Below are 8480 nucleotides of genomic sequence, written 5' to 3' on the forward strand. Positions count from 1 at the left end.
TCTTTATCACATCCTGTGTTTTGATGATACGAGTATCAATACTAAACGGGTCAACGTTACAAACCTGCGGATATTTCAAACCTTTGGAGGGTTCTCTGGGTGGATTGTTTTTATTCAGCAAACCAACAGAATGGTTGCTGCAATGCCAACCAATCCAATGGGCGTGGTGGATGTGAGGATGCCTTTGTGTCTGTGTCATATTTGACAGCTTTTGTCCTGTGCAGCTTCGCCGTCTACAGTGACGATCTCTGATTGCTGCGCATCAAGAGTCATCGGCGCCATATGTTCCCGCGGAGGAGCCATTTAATTAATCATAGTCAATAAACAATTTTGCTGAATGTGCTTATGTTGGCGCCCCAAACTCAGTAACAGCGGCTGACAACAGCATCTCAGATGTGTTGGCTTCTTTTTTAGGTTAAAATCACACACAGTTCTGAGCTACAATCTGACAGTTTTCATAAATTCTCAACAAAGAACATAAAAAACCATCATCCACGGCTGGAGTAGGCTGACACACACCTCCAAATTGTTTTCCTTCCTTACTAAAGTGCTGAAGATGAACCTGGATCTGGGTTCATAAACGTACCAAAAACATTTGCCACACTAGCACTGTGTTCTTACACACAAAATAGAGCCCAGAATCTTTGCAAGGCCGGATGCTGTGGAATTATTTTGCTAACGCGCATCCTCTGTTCCTTCCTGTGCACCCATTTAATTGTTATTATTGTCATTCTGTGCCCAGCTGGAAGTGAATGAATACAGGGCATCACAATGGGCAGAGTATAAATAGGCATTTCCCAGATGATGATCCTGTAAAAGATGATTAGCAAGTTGATTGTATGAATAATGTATCCTGGTGCAGAATAATATAAAAAAAAAAAACAAAGCCAGTATTTAGAGGTGTAAACTAGTCTTTTTTTTTACTTCCCACTGCTGCCCAGTTTACAACGTCATGGCAGTTCAGTTTCCTTTTCAGGTCATCTGTGAGCAAGAGCTCAGACGGCCAACACTCATCCTCCAAGCAATGGCCTCTTCACACATCGCAGCATATCAGATCTGGAAAGATGCCCCACACAAGTCTGTACATTTCATTTACACGCTCACGACACTTGTTATATCTTGTTATTGGCATGAAGCCAAGAAGGTGAGAAGCCTGTCAGCGTGACGTTCACCCCAGTCGTGACAAATATTCGTGGAGATTAAGACGTTTTCATGGTAGGGGATGGCCACATCTCTCTACTGTTCCCTCCACAAACCATTCTCTCCATGTAAGCTTTGTTACTGGCTTAAAAAAGTGCCCATCAAGTAATAAGAATGAAAAAAAAAACATATTTCTTTCCAGCGTTGTGCAGATAACTGTTATAAATGAGCCTCTCCATCTCACCTATTCTGCTCTGATTCATTTGAAATGCTTTGCAGAATAAGCTTTTGGACTGGAAAATGATCACCTGCACCGCTATACTGCTTAGTGGGCGCGGCTGAAATGATGTGGAATGTAGCTTCTCATCTCAATATGTTCGCCAGTTGCAAACGGCTGAGCCGCCTAAGCCACCTTAACCCTGCGATGACTTGAATTTTGCAGGCGAAAACACATTTTCCTTGGTTCTGAATAACAGAAAACCACACAGAGATTCAATGTTAGGCACTCATATTGGTTTTTTTATTACCTGTGAGCTTTGAAAAGCTCCCATGATGCATTGCTGAGGGTGGACGGTGAGAGCCGACTCTATATTCGCTTGTTGCTCGCATGACAACAGCAGAGCGGAGGGGCCACCAGGCAGCAGCTGCAGAGGGGGAGATGGCAGCACTTTGTTTCCCTCTACTGGTCATCAGTGCACGCACCATCTGCACCATCTGAAACACCCACATCTGCACGGCGGGCAGACGGCAGGAGGGAAAGAAGGAGACCAACAGAGCTGGGTTTGAAACAACGAAGGAAGGGTAGACGCAGCTGCAGAGGGGAAGATGGAGACGGTTTGTAAATGTTGGCCTGGTCGACAATTCATCTCTGAGCGTGAGGGATGTGCGGCGCTCGCCTTAAGTGGAGCTGCTGGCAGCAGAGCAGAAGGTCTCAGTGCAGCGGATAAACTGTGACAGAATTTGGTTGCCTCCAGCTCCCATAATCCAGCAGAAGGTGAGCCGTGGCAGAAAAGGAGAGTTTATTCTTTGCTTCGAAATCCTATACCTCTATCTACTGTTTTTGTGTATGACAGCCGTTGTTGGGTTGCTGTGCAGCTGGTCGGATCATTCTGAGGATAATTGATGGGTTGGAGCGGCCAAAAATAAGGACAATACTTCCCGCTGAGCACAAAGAGTCACTTCCTCTCTTCCACCGCTGTCTGCCTTGAAATCCAAACTCATCCTGGGGAGATCCTAAACATCTCAGGGTGATTTCCAGAGATGATACAACACCAAAGACATCACAATAGAATAGAATAGAATAGAATAGAATAGAATAGAATAGAATAGAATAGAATAGAATAGAATAGAAAAGCTTTAAGGCCTGCCCTTGAAGGAAGTGTTTATGTGTGAATGCTTTTCTCTCTAATTTTTACTCACAGCTGAGTGAGCAGCAGATGCGTTCCCAGCATAAACTCACACTTGCATGGACACAGACACACACACATACACACAAGATAAACACAAGACAAACACACCAGCCCAGCGTGATGTGCTGATGCCGGTGTGGCCGTGTGAGGCCAAGGTCACACACTTTCATTCCTTTATTCCCGTAATCCCCAGTGTTGGTTGGGTGAGAGGCCTGCTAATGGCTAGCACTCCCTGAAAAAGAGCTAGTGCGTTAACATAGACCCCAGAGACTCCCGGCACTCACAGCCCACCACCCTGCCTAAGGAGCACAGCACAGGGTCTATACAATCCATCAACATGGCTAATTAGGCCCCAGAAAAATCCCTGAGAGAAGCATTAAGTAGAAAACGGGGGTGTAGAGGTGGCACCATTGTTGGGAAACTAAGGACACAATGAAATTCTGCTGGGGAATTATCTGGCTTGTTTGAATCTACTAGAAAACCACGCTGATTAAAAAACTGAAAAAAACAACTGCAGCCTTGCTCTGAACCCCTCCAGTGATGTGGTTTTTGAAGCCAGGTAATGATTAGAAGTCTGTATTTTAGTGAGAAGACTCTCATTTAGGGGGATGGATGAGGATATGCCACTAACCACGGGCTTTACACACATCATTTAATTTTTGTTTTTTTTTATCATTGTTGTTGTTTTTCTTCATATTTCCAAACATATCCAGTTAGACTCTTTCTGTACAAATAGTCACATTTAAAAATAAATGTAAAATGCTAAATAATAAAGGGACGTTCCTGTACTCAACATGCATAAACAGACAGAAAATCAAGACAATTTCCTTGAAACTGGCTGTCTGTGTAATCTCAGTCAATGTACAATTATCCACATGTAAGTCATGGATGTTGGCGGCTAAGCTCCTGATCATCGTATCACCGTTTCTTTATCATTTTTTCCCCCGCCGGCTGGTCAATAAACGTACATCATCCCCAGCTGTCGATAAGTGTCCGTGCGGAATTCAAAAACCCTCCCGTCTCAATCCTTTAGGATCAACAATCTGTCCTCCAGGTAAATGAGAGCGCTGCAAGCTGCCGAGGAAATGGCTCAGATTAAAACGGGGTAATGGCACATTTGCCGGGTCCTTTTGTGTGAGACGCACATGCAATTTAAGGAGCTGCCATACAGGAGGACTTAATATTTCATTGCACACCAGAGGAAGGGGAATAGAGGGGAAAGGGGCAAGAAAAAAAAAAGCATACGCCTCATTTTTGCCGTACGATTCGTCGCAGCAAATCAGACTGAGTCAATGTCATTTCATAATGAGCTCTCCTATTGCGGCAGCTCTCCGCTCTCACACCCACAGAACAGGGAATGTGTGTCGACCGGGAGCGAGGATAGGGTCTCGCTTCCCATTTCCATCTTTGTGTTGTCAGATTTGCCCCACCTCCCCAGTTTGGTGCGCCTGGCCTTCTCCTGTCCCTCCATCACTACCTGGGCAAAGCTTTTACTCATCCGTCCCTCCGCCGTCTACGCCACCGCTGTCTCTCTGGGAGATGGTGGGAGGACAGTGCTCCAGCGACAAAGATGCCGAGGTGTGATCGTGAGCAGCTCCAGCTACACATCTGAAATCAGTTCACGTGGGTGACAGAGAGAGAGGAGAAGAAGGGAAAGAGCTGGGGCACGTGTGATGCTCAGTTTATTGCATCTCAAGTTCATTTGTTTGTATTTCATACCTCATTTCAGCTCAGACGAGCCAGCTCCACGGGAGCGGGTGACCTACTTTTCGCAACACTGTGCCTCCCTCTTTTTCTCTCTAATAATATAACATTTGCCTTTTAATGCATCACTTTTAGTAAATACGCTGCAGTTTGCAGTTTTGGCTCCATGCGAAGTACCTTCAGACCCGTTTACCAAAAGGAAAACAAACTCAAGCTTTTCTGCTGGGATGGTTTCTTCTATTGCCCCCTCAGACAAAGCTCTGCGGCACGTTAGCGTGTTAGCGCAGCGCGTGACACCACGCTGACAACATTGGAAACATCGGACTAAAGCTCATCTGGGCTGTCAGGGATAAAAACATGGGGTGTTTAGAGATGGCCTGTTTATGGGGAAGCAAACAGGGACGCCTGCGTATGGGTAAGGTTGACGCGAAGAGCCTCATTTTATAAACTTGCAACAAAACTGCATCGAGATTTATATTCAAACTCAACTCATTCCCGAACCTGCAGCTGCATGCTAAATCGTGTAGGGATCAACACGTATAATGCCAGCAATGTCAGGCACGGTGCTTCTTAGAGCGCTTTAGCACATTGCTAACATGAACTCACCGGCTTTACTCTGGTATTATCTGCTGTGCCAAGCCAGAAAGCCCACAGCTCTGCCTTTCCCACTGTGTTCCAGTCCAAAACATATCCTCTCCCCTCGTTGCGCGAGGAGAGCCCCCGTCTGTGTGCTGGCTACAGCTGGTGGGCAGGAGGCGGGGCTAGCGTGGGACCACTGGGGCCTCTGCGGGTCGTAGCGAGTAGGGCGGTGCAGCTCAATCATCTTGCTACCCTCCGGGCATCTCGGAATTGTGCAGCTGCAAAAAAAAAAAAAAATGCTTGAAAACCCAGCACCTATAAATACCGCAAAGCATTAAAGATAAATGTAAATACAAGCGCACACTGGAGTCAGAGAAATGCACACAGAAAATCCTGTTCCCTTATGTTCCCACATCTGCCCAACCCTCGCTCCACCTGTCGCCTCTATGTACAGACGCTACATCCCCATTCATTTCTCCCTCAGACCCATCTCCTGCAGCAGGACCAGGTAGGAGCTGAGCCGCACCATCCATTATTTCAAGGCAGGAGTGCATTAAAGATTCATCTCCGCAGCTCAACCTCAAAGAGAAGACTATAACCCCTGGTATAGGTGCTGAATTATGGAGACCACCAATAAAGTTGTTTGCCTTTGATCTGGTTCTCAGAGTACTCCCTCCTAGGTGAACGTGGACAGGTGAATACAGTACATGGATGTCGCACACTCACAGGCTCCGACAAAGTACTGCCATCCACTTTATATTCATATTTTTATTCAGTCTCTCTGGTGCTTGTTGCCTCTCTTTCAAACACAAATTGCACTTGTGTTTTCCATATTCCATCTTTCTGTGTGTATTTACCCCTTCTCTGCCACCCAGCGAATCTTTCCGTCCCACTAGGGCGCGCAAACACACAGAAGAACACAAGAACCCAGACAGAAAAAAAAGAAAAAACAAGAAAAAAGGAAAGCCGCACAAATAAAAGCATATCTCCGAGAAGATTATGATGGAACAATTATGTGCAAACAGTCAGGGCACTCCCTCTCCTGCATACCAATTTGCTGCCTTGTGCCATAAATTTTGCCCTTGCAATCAAATACAATCTATGCCTTCCTCTCTGTCAAGCTAAAAGCACCTCACCGCACCCGTGGCATCGGAAGAAGCACATATGCTCACACACAAGCATTGTTTATATTTAATCGATGTTGAGAAAAAGGTCCTGTTCAAAATGGCTGTCATTTGTCAAGTATTAATAATTCAGTCACAGCAGTGCAAACAGAAAGAGAGGAGCATGCAAGAAAGCACACACACACGCGCACACACACGCCCACAGATCCCCGCGCTGCATCCTATTAAGTGCCGCCTCACGTCAAGGTGAATAGTCAGCTTTAATTTTCCTCCTCAGACAGATAGGCTGTTTACGGCCTCGTGGTTATGACAGAGGCAGAAACAAGTGCACGGCACAGCAGAGAGACCAGGCCGCTTGTGTGAACAATTCTGCTGGAAATGAAAGGCAGGGAGAGCCTTGAATGTCATTATCAGTCACCGCATGGAGTCCGTTTCATCAGCTGGAACGGGGAACAGGTAGCTGGACTGGTCACCATAATGGAACATTATCTTTCTTCCTAACAGGTTCAAGAGACACGGACGCCGAGAAAGACGGCGCGCAGCCTTGGAGAGTGAGGACAGACGATAGGTGAAGGTTAGGTTGATACTGGGATGGGAGTTGTCCCATTACCCACGTCTCCATTATCAAACCAGGCTGACCCCAACAGAAGGCGCAGAGGTGCGGAGCCCCAGGTTGTTACAGTCATTTCCTGTCCTGCAGTCCTCCACGCATGTGTGCGTGCGCACAGACCTGAGAAACCAGTTGTTGTGTCTCCTTCACGTGTTGATGGACTCGTGGCGATTGTCACAGGTGTACAGCAATGAAAACAAGAGTTCCTACTTGATTGATGAGGTGTGACCAGCTCTCAGTGTTATGTGTGAATAGTTGCCTCAAGGGATTTACCGGGAATGTCTCACACACACGCACGCACGCACACACACACATATACACACACACAGTGACAAATCCCTGCAGAGCCTGGCACCTTACGTCGAGTGGAGTGCACTAATGGCATGCCGCTGCCACACAGACATGTTCCAGCAGAGATTTGGGAAGTGCAAGACAGCAGAGGGAACCTGAGCGACAGCATCGGCGGTCAAGGGCAGGTGCCTGTGCAAGCGGAGCAGGTGGGAGGAAAGGTCGCGAGGTGTCTGCGGCGGGAGACGGGGCGAGATGAAATGACGCAGGAAGGGGGGAAAGCAAGAGTGCCAATGAAGCAATGGCAAAGTAGTGTTGCATTAGCACGCTGTGCTAAAAAAAAAGAGTGCTTCTAAAAGAGAAGCAGAAATCCAACACCTGGGGAATCTCACCTGTGCTGACTTCCACCTTTTGAAGGTCACTATAAGCGAGACAAAGCACGTCCTCCCCAAGTTAACTTCACCAGTCACATGATGAGTTATAACGCCGCTTCAAATAAGGTCTTGTAATTCGATCCTTGGCGTAATTTATTCGCCTTATTCTCCAGAGAGCAGCACAAAGACCGTGCGTTACAATCACTTACCTCAGCCTAATGCACATTACCTATAAAAAAGCAACACACAAGCATTTTTTTCTCAAGCATGTAGATGAGATGCGGGACCTGAAATGACATAGTATTCTCTGGTCCTCGCCACATAATAGGTAAATCATATTTCATGTGCAGCCAGTTGTGCGCGGTGCCTTTGTCTGCGAGCATTATAATACATCAACCATCCAAACATCCACATTAGCGCTCCGATCCTGAGGGGGTAGAGACCACTGATGTGTGAAATAAAGGACAGCTTGATAGCACTTGAGCCGTCCTGCGTGACCCGTACGGAACAGTCGACATCAGGAGACAATGAAATTCTCAGTCAGACTTAAACGCAATACATCACACAGTCTTCACTGCCACAATGGGAGACAAAGGGTAATAAATCATCCCAGACTGCTGTGACCCTCCTTTTTACATAATCCTTTTCTAAGTTTGTCACCACTGCATATTTGAGTTCTACCTAACTGGTTTTACCCGGGCCAGGTGGCGGTGGGCTGGGCCATTTTAAACAATGATGATGTCAGGGAAATGTGAGTTTTTTGTGTCCGGCAGGCCGTTTTTTTGTTCTTTTGTTTTTTTTTTCAGGAGCAGCGGGATAAAAATAATCAGCCCGCCAGAGTGTTGATCTCAGATGATGAGCACGGGGGAACATGTGGCGGGATCTAATAATGGCACTTCAAATGTGTGTATTTACACATCGTGAACAATTTATTCTGCTTTGCAAATCAGTCTCGTGTTAACGTTCTGCTTAACACCGAACGACCTGAGACCGGGGTGTTCGTTTAGGTAAATAAAGAGACGGAAGAAAAACCCAAATAGTGATTGGTGTTTCACGTCGCAGCAGCTGCTTGGAGCAGAGGCCTGTTGCACGTCGTGATGGACTGGGATTGTTGAGACGAGAGTGTCAAGGTCAACCTTCCGTTGCCAGTTTTTTTTAACATCCCCCTCCATCTGTTTCTTCCCAGAGTGTGTGTTGATGTGTCGCGAGGGATGATGTACGTGCACGCGATGGATGTTTGCATGCACATGCT

The 8480-nt window shown here is 46.6% G+C and overlaps 1 long non-coding RNA gene across 1 annotated transcript; it reads right to left on the reverse strand.

Annotated features, from left to right (window-relative positions):
* Nucleotides 1-942: 942 nt before the first annotated feature.
* Nucleotides 943-4951, reverse strand: LOC115251082 (uncharacterized). Its single transcript, XR_003889636.1, has 3 exons — nt 4860-4951; nt 1668-1869; nt 943-1056 (listed from the first exon to the last, which is right to left on the reverse strand). It is a non-coding gene; the product is annotated as an uncharacterized lncRNA (long non-coding RNA).
* Nucleotides 4952-8480: the final 3529 nt, after the last annotated feature.

The sequence above is a fragment of the Takifugu rubripes genome, chromosome 9 (assembly GCF_901000725.2).
Source record: "Takifugu rubripes chromosome 9, fTakRub1.2, whole genome shotgun sequence".
NCBI lineage: Eukaryota > Metazoa > Chordata > Actinopteri > Tetraodontiformes > Tetraodontidae > Takifugu > Takifugu rubripes.